This window comes from Monodon monoceros, unplaced genomic scaffold, assembly GCF_005190385.1.
Source record: "Monodon monoceros isolate NGI ecotype Baffin Bay Population unplaced genomic scaffold, NGI_Narwhal_1 Super_Scaffold_19, whole genome shotgun sequence".
In the NCBI taxonomy this organism is placed as follows: Eukaryota; Metazoa; Chordata; class Mammalia; order Artiodactyla; family Monodontidae; genus Monodon; species Monodon monoceros.
Window position 1 is genome coordinate 32,142,527 of NW_021703775.1, and position 19,190 is coordinate 32,161,716.

At 43.2% G+C, this 19,190-nt stretch overlaps 1 pseudogene; it reads left to right on the forward strand.

The window, feature by feature from the left end:
* Window positions 1-10,307, forward strand: part of LOC114900453 — a 98,036-nt pseudogene extending 87,729 nt beyond the window's left edge.
* The last annotated feature ends 8,883 nt before the right edge of the window (window positions 10,308-19,190 follow it).

Consider the following 19,190-nt stretch of genomic DNA (forward strand, 5'->3'; position numbering starts at 1 on the left):
CCAATAAACATTGTAACCAAAAAAAATGATATACACTTGAACTGTTAGATAATAAAGCATATGATAAAGCAATGATATTTAAAAGAGTATGGCCCTAATCACAGAATAAGTAGGCAACCAATGAAACAGTCTAAAAAGAAATGGGTGAAAGAGATAAAACAGTCTAGAAGCAAGTGAAGAATCACAATTCAATTTACAATAAATGTAGCACTGCACATCAGTGAGAAAAGAATATATATATATATAAAATTCAACATTTCCTAGTTTCTTACTTGAAAAAGAATTTACCAACCGACATTCCAAATAGAGTGATGACATTCATTACAAGTGCTATTGAAAAGATCTATAAAGTACTTATAAAAGATCTAGAAAAAATATAAATGAACATTTATATAATTTTGGAGGAGAAAAGATCATTCTAAGGTACAACAAAGAGATAAACTGCAAATAAAGAGGTTACTATATTTTGTTACTGAGAAATATAAAAATGGACAACTGTACATAAGAACACTATTAACAAAATTAAAAGACAAATAACAAATTTCTGAAATATCTAAAATGTATTGGAAAAGGGGTTAATATCACTATTACATAGGTTTCTTACATATCAAAAAGAACTATTTTTTTGAAAATGAGCAAAGAATATGGTTAGAGAAGACAGAATATGAGATACATAAAATAACAAAACACCCCTCGTTTGCTTTTGCTTGTCACAATAGCAGAGATAAAACGTTCTGCTAATGGTGAGGGAATGGGAAAAATGTCATTCTCCTAAACCGCTGATGAAAGTGTTAGTTGGTTCAAATATTTTCTACTGGAAATATTCTCCAGTGACTACGTATCACAAAATGTTTTTAAAATACATCTTTTGAACCACAAATTTTTCTTCTAGGAATTTATACCAGAAATCAACCAAAGAAACTTACAAAGATGTATGTATAAAGAAACTCATTACAAGGTTCTTCCATAATGGTAAAACTCTGAGGAAAACAAAACTCTTTTCAAAGCAGGATGCTTACGTGTTTTGGGATACTATGTAGCTAGTAATAATATTCATGTCAGGCAAACTAGTCTCTAAGGGAAAAGCATCACTAGAGATTAAAAAACAAAATAAAGAAACAGACTCACTACATCTAGATAATGCTGAAGTCACCATGAAGTGTCAACAATGGAGATGGGCAGAAATAATGAGAAGGTAGGGAACGAACCAGGAAAATAGAGTCTAAGACCTGGGAGTAGAGACTTTAATGAAAAGGGTAGTTGACACCATCATATGCTAAAGAGGGGTCAAGATAATGAGGATGGGAAAGAATCCATTAGATTTTATATCTGAGGCATAATTGACAACTTTGATAAAATAATCTTAGGCGAGGGCTCAGGATAGAAGCCTGTGGGGACTTGAGATGTAAGTCTGAAGCAGCGAAACACTAGCTCTAGTTGCATTGGAGCTGGGAGACGAACCAGGAGACTGTGGGAAAATACAGGCAATAAACTAAGAAAATCTGCACTAAGGCTGCAGCAGTGACAGTGGGAGAGCATGGATTGTCAAGTATTGAGGCGCATATCTGAGGTGGGAACAAAGGGATTCGTTAAGTGACTAGATTGTAGGGCTTAAGGCTGAGGGAGCCAAGGAGAGAGACAAGCTGAACGTGTCTTTGAGGTGTCTATCTAGTTGAGAAATGGGGATAGATGATGCATTAAACAGAGTCTTGAATACATGAGGGAGAATGGTTTGGGGGGAAATACAGTGAATTCCATTTTGGATATGGGATGTATGAGATGACTGATGTGTAATATTCTATTAGAAATATCTAGAAGGCACGTGGATTTACGGATCTTGAACTTATGAAAAAGATAGAGATGAAAATATAGATTTGTGATTTATCTACACACAGAAAGATAAATTCATATGACTAAAATAGTGTAGTAGCAGTATATAAGAAAATCCTTAGAGCTAAAACAGAGGAGAATACAGCAGAAAGGCTGAAAAACCCAGGCATGAAACGTGATGGTAAAGGAGCCAGGGAAGAAGATACAATGCAGAAAATAAAGAATCCAATTCCTTATGAAAGGGATGCTTCTGTTCTTATAAACATAGAAGCCTGAAAATCTTCTGTCTTCTTTCAAACCAGGATGGAAATAGTTGCAAGGAAAGTGGAAAAATTCTGGCTGGAAAGTCCTCCTACAGATCCAAAGTCCATAGCTATAAATGAACCACAAGACAGGGCCAGACGTGCATTTTGTAAACAAGAAGAAACAGTTCTCAGACAAAAACAAAAAAAAAACACTTGCATTTGGCTCTAAAATTAACATTCATGAGTTTGATAAATTAACTTTTTTTTCTAGTCCAGTCTATCTGGCTTTCTCTGCTTTTGTATGTTGCCTCTGAGTAGAGCATTCCATTAAGTGTTTTCTATATCCCGCTTCACCTATGCTACCTCTCTTGAGCCCTCAGGCCATCTCTCCTCTGCCCTTCATAAAAGCAGACTGGAACGTGATTTTTTGGTTCTGCTCCTCTAATGGAAGAAACTGGCTTGGCTGAACTAGATACCAGATCCATTTTGATAGGCTTATATTCTTTTGCTTGGGCTGCCATAACAAAATACCATAGACTGGATGGCTTAATAGCAGAAATTTATTTTCTCACTGTTCTGGGGGCTAGAAGTCGTGATCAAGGTCCAGCCAAGTTGGTTTCTGATGAGAACTCTCTTCCTGGCTTAAAGACAGCTGACTTCTAGCTGTGTCCTCACGTGGCTTTTCCTCTGTGGCACATGAAAGGAAGAGTGGGGGTGGGGGGAAGAGCTCTTTGGTGTCTCTTCATAGAAGGACACTAATCCCATTAGATCAGGGCTCCACCCTTATGACCTCATCTAATTTACTTACCTCCTAAAAATCCTATCTCCAAATATTACACTGGGGGTTAGGGCTTCAATATATAAATTGGACGGGGTGGGGTGGGGGTGGGCACAATTCCATCCATACCAGGGCTTATTTTGCTGAGATAATTCAAAAGGCAGAATATTCCAGAGCCAAATGGCTGTGGGTTTTGAGTACCTGTTTAAGCTGTTAAAAGAGTTCTAGAGAATCTCATGAGAACTGAAGATTGCTGGTTGAGTTTTCTTTTCTTGATATTCAAGAGAGTTGGTCTCTGTAAACACTCTAAAATTGTAATACCTAATTTTTTTTTAGTTACTGTAAGTAAATATTTATGATTTACTGATATAAGTAATTAACTTGTAAATTTATGTAAGTCTGACCATCTCTCCATCATGGTGAGCTCTGAATAATAATATGGAACCATGATAAGGAATATTTACATGGAATGGATGCAAGAGTAACAGCTTAAGCTATAAAATCATTTGAAAATTGGGCATATCAGAGTGTGGAGGATTATTTCGGCAGGCTCTTGGAGTTTGTGGCTCATCTCCAGAGAAGATCCCAGAGAATCATATGATAACTCTCTGGACACCCTGTCATTGGGAAGGTGGAGGCCATTGGATTGTGGTGGGAGGTTCAATAGGAGAGCTGATATTGGCCACAGCCATAGCCCTGGCCTTGCTGCTTGAATTTTGTCCCAATCGCACCATCTGGCATTAGTGATTAACCCCAAGAAGAAGGGAAAGGACACAGAAAGCTGAAAGGAGGAAACAATAAAAGGTACTTGCCTCTAAGAGTACTAAAGAGGCTGAAAGCACACAGCTTCCCTGTTTGCACTTCAACAGTAAAGATGAAACACCAGTGGGAAGAGGGTTTTTCTCTTGCCTCCACGCAGCAGCTATAGGAGAACGTCCAGTGAGATTATACCAGTGTTGCTGAAGTCATGAGAAACATAGGGATGTACCCATAGCCAGCAATGTCAGGCAGTGGCGGAGGCCGGGAACAATGAGGGGCGGCAACTAAGGGAGGCCCACAGAGTCCCCGGGAAGACTCAAGCGAGATCTCAGGGGTGCTTGCAGCCAAACAGAAGAATTAATATAGCTGAGCTCTTCATTGTTTCCCCAGTGGGCTGTATGCCTACAACTACTGCTAACATGGCCTAGAGTGTTCAATTTCCTTAAGGTGGCAAGGGCAAGGATGTAAGGAATGCAGTTGCCTTGTGTCTGCGTAGCTGACTGCAATGTTGGTGCTATGGAGGAGCATAAGTCTCGAGAAGGCAGGCTACATCAGTTTAACTGTCCATCCACAGTGCCTAAAAAGTACACCACCCAGCGCAGCAGGAAGATTAGGGAGCAACTCTTTGATGGCCTGAGCTAATCGATAGTGGCAAGGCTGTGACTCTTGAAGGCCGTAGAAAGAGAGAAGGCTGTGATCAGCCCCTGAGGCAATGAAAAGGTCTTGCTATTCAGATGAATGCAATCATCTAACACAAGTCACTCCCCCTACATACACACACACACACACACACACACACGCACACACACACACACACACACGCAAAGTCGTGCCCTTCTTCTTTTAACTGCATCTTTCACCTACCCACTCACCCCCCGCCAATATGTACACAAACTGTGGCTGTAAACCATCTTTGTTCTTTTAAGGTTGATTTTCACTTCAGCCTTACTTCACTTGGAAGTTGATATTAGGGTGAGGAGAAATCCTCACACATACGGAGAAGGGTCAAGGAAGGAGGAAGTTGGGTCACACGATGAGGCACCCCAGTCCTAACACCTCATCCCCACCCTCTCTCACCACCAACAGAAGAATATACTTTTTGCAGATGAAACCTCGATGAAAACTCCCAAGTCAGGATTCAATTTGGTTTCCAGTGTGGGAAAATGAGTGAACTCCTGTGGGTTCTTCCTGAGCATGAGGGGAAAATACAATAGAAAATAAACATGTAGACGCTCTCAGGGCACCCGTCTAAAAATGTCATGATTGGAGCCCAGCCTGAAAGCTGCATCAGCTGCTTTACCTCAACTTTTTGCCCTTTTCCCAACATGCACATATTTATAACCTGGGTTTCCCAAACAGACTACTCTGTATTTCCGCCATCTGGTTCATGGATGTTTTTCTAAACATGCTACAGGCTGCCAAACGGTAAAGCTAGTAAGATTCTTGTTGGAGAGAAAGCAGCTCTGGCAGAATGTTGTAAAATAACATCACATTAGCTACTTGGAAGCAGTAGCAGAGCTCCAGAGATTCGAGAACTCTGGAAGACTTTGTGAGGCTTTAATGAGGATGCTACCAGACCACTTATGTTTTTTGGCAGAATATTAAAATATTCTCTTCTATACGGATACGGAGAATCTTACCAAAGAGTAAAAGGTGAAATGTTGTTTTAATTTTGCCATCATTTTATGACTGTGTCTCCACTGTAGAAAAATGGTGTGGTGGATGGACCTAGAGATGATCATACTAAGTGAAGTAAGTCAGACAGAGAAAGACAAATATCATATGGTATCACTTATATGTGAATCTAAAAGAAGGTACAAATGAACGTATTTACAAAACAGAAACAGACTCATAGACATAGAAAACAAACTTATGGCTACCAAAGGGGAAAGGTGGTAGGGGGAGGGATACATTAGGAATATGGAATTAACAGATACACACCACTATATATAAAATAAATAATCAACAAGGGCCTACTGTAGAGCACAGGGAACTCTACTTGGTATTCTGTAATAACCTATATGGGAAAAGAATCTGAAAAAGAACATATATGTATATATTTATGTTTATATATACATCTGAATCACTTTGCTGTACACTTGAAACTAACACAACATGGTAAATCAACTATACTTCAATTAAAAAATAAATTATTTTAAAAAAGAGAAGAAAAAGAAAAATGGTGTGGCTTCATTTATGCAGAGACCCAGCTATTGCGTTTTTTGCTTCCATTTCTGCCATGAAATAGCAACCAGACAATGTTAAAACAGGCCTCCCTTGTTCAATGGAAGGTCCCATAAAGTTCATGTCACAGCAGCATTTTTGTTAAGTGAATCCTATTACACTGTTCAATTCCATTATAAATGTCAGAGCTTCAGTCTACGGGAAAGCAGCTGGCCCTGAGTACAATGAAATCACAGGTCAGAATGTGAAAAATATCCTCAAAACACTTATTTAAAGGAACAAATCATAACGGTTGGAAGATATTATCATTCAAGATATGTTTAAAAGTATTCCGCACTCAAATAATAACGTAAGAGGGGCTTCCCGGGTGGCGCAGTGGTTGAGAGTCCGCCTGCCGATGCAGGGCACCAGGGTCGTGCCCCGGTCCGGGAAGATCCCACATGCCGCAGAGCGGCTAGGCCCGTGAGCCATGGCCGCTGAGCCTGCGCGTCCGGAGCCTGTGCTCCGCAACGGGAGAGGCCACAACAGTAAGAGGCCCGCGTACCGCAAATAATAATAATAATAATAACAATAATAACATAAGAAATAAAAATACAAGGGTGAGAAATTCTGGCAGCCTTCTCATCTTCTTCAACCTGACTTCTACATTTCAACTAGTGTTAAGAAAGCAATTCCTAATGATCAGAACATTTGGCTAAGGATGTTTTATTTTGTTTTAATCCACTTTAATTACCTGAAAATTTCTGAATTGATATTCTAGGTCTTTTTTGTTGTTGTTGTTGCGGTACGCGGGCCTCTCACTGTTGTGGCCTCTCCCGCTGTGGAGCACAGGCTCCAGACGCGCAGGCTCAGCGGCCATGGCTCATGGGCCCAGCCGCTCCGCGGCATGTGGGATCTTCCCGGACCGGGGGGGCACGAACCTGTGTCCCCTGCATCGGCAGGCAGACTCTCAACCACTGCGCTACCAGGGAAGCCCTCTAGGTCTTTTTTTGTTTTTTTACAGGGGGTGGTGATGAGGTGGAGTACACTTTTTCCAGACTTTTATGTTAATCTCTCTGAATATCTTTATCCTTATACAAGGGCAACAAAGAGGACAGTGTAAAATACAATACCCAAAGTGTGCATTTCTTGTTTCCCTGGGGAGTTCTGCTCTAGTGTGTGCAGAAACAGGTGTTATTTAGCAAATGGCTTTGTGGCTTTGACAAGGCAATGGTTGTTTGTAGATTTTGTGATTGTTTGGGACTTAACGTCAGAGTTGTTTCATTTAGTGGATAAAGTTTTTCTCATTTGGTGCTGTTAGCATATCAAGTGCTATTTTTTGAGTTTAGAAAAATTTTGAACACTGACTAGATAGATGTATTCATTCACTCATCCATTCATTCACTTATTTTTTTAATATATATTTATTGGAGTATAATTGCTTATACTGTGTTAGTTTCTGTTGTACAACAAAGAGAATCAGCCATATGCATACATATGTCCCCATATCCCCTCCCTCTTGAGCCTCCCTCCCACCCTCCCTATCCCACGTCTCTAGGTCATCGCAAAGCACCGAGCTGATCTCCCTGTGCTATGCGGCTGCTTCCCACTAGCTAACTGTTTTACATTCAGTAGTGTATATATGTCGATGCTACTCTCACTTCGCCCCAGCTTCCCCTTCCCACCTCGTGTCCTCAAGTCCATTCTCTATGTCTACGATCCCACTACTGGGCATATACCCTGAGAAAACCATAATTCAAAAAGAGACATGTACCACAATGTTCACTGCAGCACTATTTACGATAGCCAGGACATGGAAGCAACCTAAATGCCCATCGACAGATGAATGGATAAAGAAGATGTGACACATATATACAATGGAATATCACTTATTTCTTAATACAAGATCAGATACAAGGTGACTTCCCTAAAGATACCCATAGTGCCAGAAAAGATTGAGTGTATCTAAAATGTTGAGCACAGTATGTGCAACCTGTCATTTAATCACCACTCTTAAAAATATAGGAATTATTCTCCCCATTGTAGAAACGTGTAAACTGAGATTCAGAAGGGGCATGTAATTTGCCCAAGGTTATACTAGTATTAAGTGACAGAGTCCAGATTTCAACCTGGGGTTCCCTGATGTAAAACCCCAATGCAACTTCCACTACAACACCCTGCTGTTTAAGAATGTTTAGCAGTTTAAGAATGAGATCATCAAATTATAATGATGAAACGGGACTCCTAAGTTTTGCAACCATAACCATATGCTGTTCCCAGAATGAAGATGTTTTCATTCAAGAATTCCTTCAGTTTAGAGGTCTAGGAGGCAACTGTTCTATAAAGGAGAGGAATACCAGTACTATTTAAAATAAATTTCCAGCCCTTCGCAGCCTTTTGATAACATATTTACTGACAGCTGGAGATCCTCCTGACATTAGTTTTATGGGATAAAATCTACCATCGCCCCAGCTGCAGGAGCTGCAGGTCAAGCTCACCGAGAGAGAGCGCGTGCTCACGGAGCTAGCCGACAAGGTCTCCAAGCTGCAGGTCGAGCTGGACAATGTGACGGGTCTTCTCACGCAGTCAGACAGCAAGTCCAGCAAGCTCACCAAGGACTTCTCCGCTCCGGAGTCACAGCTGCATGACACGCAGGAGCTCCTGCAGGAGGAGAACCGGCAGAAGCTGAGTCTGAGCCCCAAGCTGAAGCAGGTGGAGGATGAGAAAACTCCTTAAAAGAGCAGCTGGTGGAGGAGAAAGAGGCCAAGCAGAACCTCGAGAGGCAGATCGCCACCCTGCACACCCAGGTCACTGACACGAGGAAGAAGATGGAGGACGGTGTGGGGTGCCTGGAGATAGCCAAGGAGGCCAAGAGGAAGCTCCAGAAGGACCTGGAGGGGCTGAGGCAGCGAAGCGCTATGCAGAGAAGGTGACCGCCTACGACCAGCTGGAGAAGACCAAGACGCGGCTGCAGCAGGAGCTGGACGACCTGCTCGTGGACCTGGACCACCAGTGGCAGAGCGTCTCCAACCTGGAGAAGAAGCAGAAGAAGTTCGACCAGCTCCTGGCCGAGGAGAAGACCATCTCCGACAAGGACGCAGAGGAGCGCGAGCGGGCGGAGGCAGAGGCCCGGGAGAAGGAGACCAAGGCGCCATCTCTGGCCCGGGCTCTGGAGGAGGCCATGGGGCAGAAGGCGGAGCCGGAGAGGTTCAAGCGGATCTGCACGGAGATGGAGGACCTCATGAGCTCCCAGGACGACGTCGGCAAGAGCGTCCAAGAGCTGGAGAAGTCCAGGCGGGCCCTGGAGCGGCAGGGGGAGGAGATGAAGACCCAGCTCAAGGAGCTGGGGGACGAGCTGCAGGCCGGCGAGGATGCCAAGCTGTGGCTGGAGGTGAACCTGTAGGCCATGAAGGCCCAGTTGGAGCGGGACCTGCAGGGCCGCGACAAGAAGAGCGAGGAGCTGGTCAGACAGGTGCGGGAGATGGAAGCCTAGCTGGACGATGAGAGGAAGCAGCGTTCTATGGCCGTGGCCGCTCGGAAGAAGCTGGAGATGCACCTGAAGGACCTGGAGGCCCACATCGACTCGGCCAACAAGAACCGGGACAAAGCCATCCAACGGACCAGGACGAAGCTGCAGGCCCAGATGAAGGACTAGCCTGCGGGAGCTGGAGGACACTGGCGCCTCCCGCGAGGAGATCCTGGTGCAGGCCAAGGAGAATGAGAAGAAACGGCAGAGCATGGAGACCGAGATGATCCAGCTGCAGGGGAAGCTGGCAGCTGCCGAGCGTGCCAAGCGCCAGGCCCAGCAGGAGCGGGGCCAGCTGGCTGACCAGGGGGCCAACAGCAGCGGCGAAGGTGCCCTGGTGTTGGAGGGGAAGCGGCGCCCAGAGGCCTGCATCGCGCAGCTGGTGGAGGAGCAAGGCAGCGCGGAGCTGGTGAGCGACAGGCTGAAGAAGGCGAACCTGCACAGCGACCAGATCAGCCCCTGTCTGAACGAGAACGCGCGGCGGCGGCTGCAACGCCAGAACACGGAGCTCAAGGTCAAGCTGCAGGACATGGAGGGCACTGGCAAGTCCAAGGCCTCCATCGCCGCCCTCGAGGCCAAGATCGCACAGCTGGAGCAGCAGCTGGACAACGAGACCAAGGAGCGCCAGGCGGCCTGCAGGCAGGTGCATCGGGCCGAGAAGAAGCTGGAGGATGCGTTGCTGCAGGTGGATGATGAGCGGAGGAACGCCGAGCAGCGCAAGCACCGGGCGGACAAGGCGTCCCCCCGTCTGAAGCGGCTCAAGCGGCAGCTGGAGGAGGCCCAGCGGGCTAATGCCTCGCGCCGGAAACTGCAGCGCGAGCTGGAGGATGCCACGGAGACCTTGGACGCCATGAACCGCGAGGTCAGCTCGCTCAAGAACGAGCTCAGGCGTGGGGACCTGCCGTTTGTCGTGCCCCGCTGAATGGCCCGGAAAGGGGCCGGCGACCGCTCGGACGAGGAGGTGCACGGCAGAGCCGATGGGGCCGAGGCCAAAGCTGCCGAATAAACACCTCTTCTCCTGCTGCCCGAGCCGGACGACAACGACGACTCCACCTCCCCTTCCCAGCCTCCGCAGCGTCCCTTCCTCCCTGCCGGGCGGCCCCACTATCACCTTCCTGATTCTGAAATGTCTCAAGTGCAGTCATGACCCCTTTCCGTCCTTTGCCGAGGGCAGCCCGCCCCTGCCGCAACGGGACTGTCTTCTCAGCCTGTTGGACTGAGAAGACAGGGCCCAGGGGCCAAGCTGGAAAGGCCAACACCTCTCCCAACACCCTCGGGGACCAAATATATTTAATGGTTAAGGGACTTGTCCCGAGTCTGACAGCCAGAGCAGTGGAAAGGGCCAGGTGATCTCGAACCTACTCCAGGACTGGGGCCCGAGGGTAGTTGATCCGCACTGTTGACAGATCAGTATAATTCAAGACTGCCATCTGCACAGATATTTTTAAAAGAAAAAAAAGTTGTCTTTTCTCCCTCTAACTGTAATAAATGGTAAAATTCCAAGTCTTTATCACTGCCTTTCCTTTGTAACCATGTCTAGAAGAGAGTAGCTTGTCCTACACTGGTCTACACTGGTGCCTGAATTTCCCTGTATTCCTAACTTTTGTATATGCTGCATTTAGACTTACTTATGGCAAAGAAGGTTTATTTTTAAGGAAACAAACTCTCAAGAAATCATGGATATATAAAAGCTACATATGCCTAAAAAGCTCTGAATTCAGGTCCCAGTTGCTGTCACAAAGGAGTGAACAGAACTCCCACCACGCCCGTTTTTTATATAATGAACGTGCCTTAGCATGGTTGCAGCTGTCAACACTACAGTGAGCTGGTTTACAGATGTTTTCCACTGAGCATCACAATAAAGAGAACCTTGTGCTATGAAAAAAAAAAAAAATCTACCATTCTGGGATCTAACATGTTGCTGTCATCTGCACAAATTTGGAGAGGAAGGGGAAGATGGGAGGGAGGTGACCAGGCTAAAATCTCCTTGGGGACAGTCTCAGAATGCAGGAGAGGTAGAGGGTGGGAATGAAACATTTCAAGGGGTCCTCTTGCTTCTCCTTTTTTCTCGCTTGGGACCAATTTTAGCCCGCAGGTTTTAGAGGAGAGAGAGGAGAGAAATTCAGCAGGGAGAGGGAAAGAGAAGGAAGGAGTATAGGTGAAAAACACGGCATGGAAACTCACAAGAAAGGTTATCTATGCACTCAGAAATACCAAAATGAAATAAAGCCCTCAAAAATGTCAGGAATATGATTTCGTATTTTTTCAATGAATTTCAAAGTCCTGGATGGGGGAACTTTCCTCCTTAATATGAGTGAGTACATGAAGAACGGAGGCTCTCCAGTGGGTCAGCATGCTACACTTGAAGTGGCCTCTGTGGTCACAGCCTTCAAATACAGTTTTATGGTGTACTGACATCAACACTTTAAAAATATATATTTTAAAAAACCTTGTATTGAAATATCAATATATTTGACATATAACATTGAATAAGTTTAAGATGTACAACATGGTAATTTGATTCATTTATATATTATAATATGATTGTCATTGTAGGGATAACTAGCTTCTCCATCACATTAGGTAATTATCCTTCATTTTTAGTGGTTGGAATAATGAAGTTCTAGTCTCTTAGCAAGTTTGATGTTTGTAATACAATATTGTTGTCTACGTTCACAATACTGTGCGTTAGATCTCTAGGGCTTATTTACCACTAGTTGTAAGTTTCTACCCTTAAACAACATCTTTATTATTCCCCACCCTCCATCCCCTGGTGGCCACCATTTTATCCTCTGTTTTCACAAGTTTGGCCTTTTTAAGTTCTACATATACGTGATATCATGCAGTTCTTGTCTATCTCTGTCTGACTGACATCAACTCTTCTAGCTTAGAAAACTCTGGTTGAATCCTCAGGGGGCTCCCTTAGAGGGTATCTCAAGTCTCTGATTCGGTCTGTGGTCTCTAACGTACTTAAAGGGACCCAGGTAAGTTGATTTATTTTGGAAATCCATCTCACCTTCTCACTCATTCTCAGACATGGAACCTAATGTGAACTCTGTTCTACTGCAGAAAGGCGAAGTGAGCTAAGCAGAGGATTTGTGAGATCTTTCATAAGCAGACTTAGTAAACATTCAGCAAACCATGAGACAGTGGATTTCCAGAAATATTGCACCTGCATCTCTTACAATGATGAGCATTGCTGAAGGAGAATGAATTGATTAGTTCGTTTTAGGATGGGGGTGAGGGAGCATTCAGAGGTAAACTGTGGAGACAGTTACTGGTTTGCACATGAGGCTTATGAGAGAAGGACGCTGACGGCTAGTGAGGAGATGAGAAGACCGAAGGTCAATTTATTATTTCCTGTAAATGATGGGTGATCATCATGAAGATACTGTTTTTCTGTTTCAGTTCAATTAAAGCAGTCTTCAGTATTGTGTCAATAAATGTTGGAGGACAGTTCTAGTTATCAACAGAGAGAGAAGTGTGTCAATCACTTTCTTCTCTGTCCTTTCCTCTCTTCTTAATCTTTTTTTTCCAGTTTTATTGAGATATAGTTGACATACTGCACTGTACAAGTTCAAGGTGTACAGCATAATGATTCGACTTACATGTATTGTGACATGATTGCCACAATAACCTTAGTTAACATGCATCCTCTTGCATAGGTACAAAAACAAAAAGTAGAAAAAAAAAATTCCCGTGCTGAGTGACGAGTACTCTTAGGATTTATTCTCTTAACGACTGTTGTATATATCATACTGCAGTGTTAACTACCATCATCAGGTTCTACATTACATCCCAGTACCTAATTATCTTATAACTGGAATTTTGTACCATTTGACTACCTTCTTATGAGTCTTAATTTTGTGCCAAAATGAATACTGAATTCAGAGAAGCCCTAGGAGGGAACGGGTAGGCACTGAGAAGCAAGATGTAGGATAACTCTGGGAAAAGTTTCTGTAGAGCTATGACATTTATCACTGAGACAGGGAGAGCCACCATTCACCAAAATGCACATTCTTCTATTCTTTCTAAGCACATAGCCACAGCCATGTTCTCCGTCCTCCCTTGCAGCTAGGTTCACCATGGGACAGAGTCCTAGGCAATGCCATGCAAGGGGAAGTGATAGAAACCACTTTCAGGCAGAGTTTGTTGAAATCTTCTGCACATGCTTCTCCAAGCTCTTCTGGATGACTAGGATGAAATAGACCACAGATGCTTCAGAGAACTTGTGTTGACAATGTTAGCACCTCATTCAGCCTTGGTTGTGGAACCACCAAGTGGTTCCACAGTTGGAGGAACATCACCGTCATGAACAAAGAACATCTGCCTTGTCTGTTATGTGAGCAAGAAAGAATCTTCTAGTGTATCTCAGTTGTTCTACACTTCAGGTTCTGTTTGTTTCAGCAGCTGTTTCCCTGATAGTCACTAAACACAATTTCATAGGAGAATATATGTGTAATTTAATTTTATAATTTAAAAAAGAACAAACTGTTAAAAACCACTCTGCAGGTGTCTAACATTTTTTTTCCTGTGTCTGGACTTGTTGACAGGAGGCCTTGCAAAGGGGAGCGGGATGGGTGCTTACAGTTTTCCGGGTTCCCATAACACCACAATTCCAAGATCCCATGACAGTTGGGGGCCAGAGCATGAATTGTTTAGATTTCTAAAATGGATCTGGAAATTTTATGTTTTCCTGTTGGGGAAATTCTCTTGATTTATGATCACCATGTTTATATGTACTAAATCATACTGAAGTGTATTAAATATTTTGTTTTTTAATTTTGGTTGAGCAGGGTACTGGTCATCCAAATGAATGACTATTCACGAGTGGCATAAATTCCGAGAGGCATTTACAGTGGGTGTGCATTATTTGAATGGCAGAGGCAGACTGATGGTCTCTGGATCCCACGTGAGCATCAGGCAGTGCAGCAACAGCTCAGCAGGATTGCTCTCCAACCATAAACTTGAGTTGTTATGATTGCTGGTAACAGTTGTACTTTAAAGCATGAAGAAGGGTTGTTTTAAAATTATGATCCATATTGTTCCCTGATCACTATATTGAAAGGCCTTGATGCTTCTATGATGTCATGGCTAGAGCCAACGCATGCCCATGTAACTGATGGAAACGCTTCAGTGCCACATTAATATCTATCTGCATGACCATCAGAGTAAATTCATTTATTATTTGAATATCTTAGCTGTCACCTGGTTAAAAATAACCGTTTACTATTCTTTTTGAAAAATGTTATTCCAAGGTTGCTGTTATATTGTTTTCACACAAACGAGAAGCCCTCTACCCTCAATCATTTATCGATTTTACTCTACTCTCAGGACAGTGTTATGTACCAGAAACGTGGGGAAGAAAGAAGAGATGTGTAACATGGGTTCTACAGTCTTAGGATGGACACACTTAACATAAGAAACATTTTTGAACAGAGGTAGAATTTCATATTAGATTTGCTCAAGAGGACCTTGGGTGTGGATTTGAATCATGTCCCTGGTATCTTCTAGCTGTATAACACCGAACAGATTATTTAATCCGTAGGGGCTCAGTTTTTCCATCTGCAAGACAGTTATGCTACTATCTTCAAACACTGTAGGTCAGATGAAGGAGTAGAGCATCTCATATGGTCCTAACACCAGTCCTGGGAGAACAAGAAAATGGCTCACAGTTATCAGCCAATTCATCCAGCAGTAGATGAGGGGTCTTCACAGCAAAGGGAAGGCTTAAAAAGCAGAAAATTATTAAGGAAGACTCAAAAGAGGCAAGAAATAAGGACTCTAAACCTACAAGTGTAGGTGAGGGCCAACCAGGTCTAAGTAAGTAGGATTAAGAAAACAGAAGTGTGGCGGTTTGAACATGATTCCGTACTATGTTCTGTATCTGCTGGAGCATCTTATATGTGTGTTATGTCTCACCTCTGGCTTAGGAGGACACTCATAAATCGGCCACCGATTGCCAGTTCTTGTGAATTGAGTTACACTTTTAAGATCACTAGATTTCACAAAACACTTCCTGTCACTCAACTGACTTATTTGTTTGTTGTATACCATCTCCCCCTCCCCGGGACTGTAAGCTCCAAGAGAACAGGAACATATTGTTTTACCACTGATAATTTTTTTCACTTATAAATCCTTAGTCCTGAGATCTGGAAAAGAATAGGCACTTGATATACATGTTAAATACATGACTGAATTAAATAAATAACTGGGTATCCATTATGGACAAATCACAGTGTTTTGGTCTGAGGCACCTACAAAAGATGCTCAAGGCAGGTCCCTGCCATCAAGAGATGGGCTCTGTTGGGTCAAAGTCAATTATGCAGTGTTTTTGCTTGCAACTGACTTAGGGATGGGCTGAATTAAGGCAATATTGGCCAGTAAAACAAATGAATTTGGCTTCCAGAAGTTCTGAGGGAAAAAATTCTGGACTCTTGAGAGAAATCCAGGTCCCTCTCTCTCTCTCTCTCTCTCTCATCTGTCTCTCTGTCTCTCCCTCTCTTCCCCCCTCCACTCCTTTCCCCACCTTAGCCCTTGATGACCACAGTCATCTTGAGACCACAAGACAAGACGAGCAGCATAGGAAGCAGAGTAGAGCTGAAAGAGTGGAGAGAAATGAAGGTGGGAGGCCCGTCACTTGATACTCCACCCAATTTTGGACGCTCAGTTCTGTGAGTCCTTGAGCATCCTTATTGCATAAGCCACCGGGAGCTGGCTTTTGTTACTTCAGCCAAAGCATCACAACCGATACCACCTGTTACAATTTCTTGCAGAGAATTGAGTAAAAAATATATGTGGTCAACAAGAACCTGCCAAGTAGTCTCGCAAATAATCTTTCAAAATACTCCATGCCAAGAAGCATCATCTAAGGCTTCCTCAGATACAGGAAGACAGTAAGAAAGCCCAGTTTGATGGAATTAAGACTAGAACCTAAATCTTGCTGCTTTCGCTAAGAGAAAAAAAAAAAAAGAACTATTGTACAGAAAAGGGAATAGGAGTGCTTTGTATCCTTTGAGACTCTTAGTAACTGACGTGCACGTGGTAGTACAATATTTTCATCTATACCCACTTACCAGTTTTGTTTTTAAGAGGTGCTGGGTAATGGGTAGTGAAATAGGCTGACCTGGTCACTCAACATCATCTTGGTTATCCTGGACTGTTGGCCATTCTGCAGCTCTGTCCCCTTGCAGGTAGAAAAGAGCGCAGCAAAGAGATGAGATACAAATGGATCACTTCCAGTTCTAGTTGTAATCATGGCTAAAAGGTGTGAGAGAGAAATTTAAAACTATTGACCACTGGGAAATATTTCAAATTTAAATAATTTATAAACTCCTCCCACCCCCCATACTCAGTCCAGCACTCTCTAGACCCTTCCCTGCTTATTTTCTCCATAGCATTTATTGTCTCGGCAGACTACATATTGTAGTTACTTAGTTGTTATTGTTCAGATCCTCCTACTAAATTGTAGGCTCCACGAAGGAAGGGATTGCTGTTATCTAGTTCACTGCTAATTGCCAGCATCTATGAGAGTACCTGCTACATAATAACTAACTAATCAATTTTCGATGAAAGAATGAATGGATTTTTCATTTGCACAAGTATAAAACAATTGACATATTTTATAAATAAATTACAAATGCAAGGTTAAAACGACCTTCTCTGGTGTCTTCTTTTAGCTAACAAACAATTTTTAAACATGAAGTGACTTCTTTTAAAACTCAGATCCACTCAAAACATATTTAACTCAGGGAAGAGTATGTTAAGGAAAATGCAGATTCACTCCATCAGGGAGCAAGGAGAGAATGTGAAGACTTTTGGAGTACTGACTTGCTTTACATATCTGAAAATTACAAAGATATATTGTTTTCCTATGCACTTTTAACTAGAGATGACCCATCCTCTATTGAGACTAGGATTACATATATATTAATTTTGAAAGTGCTGCAGTAAAAAAAGTCAGTGTTTTCAAACTTTTCCCTGGAAGAAATATGAGATAGAAATATACCACCTCTTAGGGTAATGCATGGTAATTTTTGCTTCTCTTCACCAGGTGGTTCTTTCTTTGCCTGGCAATGTTGCGCTGCCTTCCCTGGGCTGCAGCAACTTCCTTGGTTTCTCACCTCTCTGTTCCCCTTGCTTCTGCCTCCTCCCTCCCCTATTCTTTGAGAAGACATTGTGGTCCAGTGATCTGCAAAACGTTAACAAGTGCTGAACAAGTGTGGAATCCATATGATCCCTTGGGTCCATTTGTTCCCCTAGAGTTAAATATACAGTTTCTTTCAACAAGTACCATCCACTTCTTGTTCTAGGAGGAGATGCTTGTGAGTAAAACTCACTTCTGCATGGCTCACCATCAAAGATGGGCTTGTTAAACAGGTCATCACAGGGCTTCCAGCTCTTGGTTGCTGGGGTACCATATTTCCTAAACAGAAGCAGGTAGTCAACCAGGGCGTTTATTTACTGAAGGTCAGGCTTTTTGTATTATAAAGCTTCTAGCAGATGTGATAAGCAGTAAATTGCAGATCTATCACTTTTTTTTTCACCCCAGAAAGTGCGGGTGTATGAAATCAGCAGAATCCTGCCTCTCTGTGATTTATAACCCACCTTTGACCACATCTTATCAGGTTCCCACAAGCCCCTTTCTGAGGCAGCTTGTGTCTGAATGACAATAGACAAACCAGCACCATTATGCACCCAAATCTCTCTCTGCATTCTAGACACCAAGATTACATCTGGAGTATTGATTTATTGCTGCTTTCCCCCCACCCCACCCCAGGGACCAGTTTGTTCAGCCTGAACAAGATCTACTATTATTAAACAGAGTCAACAACTCTATGTGAACTTGGGAAAGAAATTATCATTGGCTCTCACCTTTCTAGCAACCCGGGCATATAAGGAAAAGCTTGCATTTATTTATTTATTTTTCTTATAAATGTATTTATTTTGTTTATTTTTATTTTTGGCTGCGTTGGGTTTTCTTTGCTGCGTGCGGACTTTCTCTAGTTGCACTGATCAGGGGCTACTCTTCGTTGCGGTGCGCAGGCTTCTCGTTGCGGTAGCTTCTCTTGTTGCAGAGCACTGGCTCTAGATGCTCAGGCTTCATTAGTTGTGGCTCAAGGGCTCTAGAGCGCAGGGTCAGTAGTTGTGGCACACAGGCTTAGTTGCTCCACGGCATGTGGGATCCTCCTAGACCAGGGCTCGAACCCATGTCCCCTGCATTGGCAGACGGATTCTTAACCACTGTGTCACCAGGGAAGCCCAAAAGCTTTCATTTAAATATTTAGACTGTTTGCTTGCCTCTGTTTTTCTCTTTTTTAAGTATGTAAAATAAGATAAAACAGGCCTTGGGAAGAAGGGAATATTTGTCCTTTCTCAGATGTTGAAACACAATGTGCTTTCTTTTACGAACCACCCTGAAATGATTACAAATCCCTGCTTTGGTGTGTACTTCTGAAGCACCTACTGTATCTGTAGCAATGAGGTTTTATGACAGCTTTAACATTTTCTGCAAAATATATATGTTCTACCAGTAGATCATTTGGGGGAGCAATATAAATTTTACAGCACATCACAGTTTTATATCACTTACAAACGCCTGATGTAGGATTCACATTAAGCGAGCCCCACATCCACGCACAGCTTTCTATTCTTCAGGGTATTTATGTTTGCCAGGCAAAAGGGCCTTTCAACACTTTTCTCTTTACAAATGATCATTCCTACTCCCTGGTCACCTCTCAGTTTAACATCATTGGATCTGACTATTGTCTATGGGAGATTCACCCCCATTCTCATCAATTTACATAGCAGACAATCTCTGCATTACGTCTGCTCTCTAACTCCCACAGATGGGGGTGGGTGGCCCCTCTGGGCTTGCTAGAATCTCTGA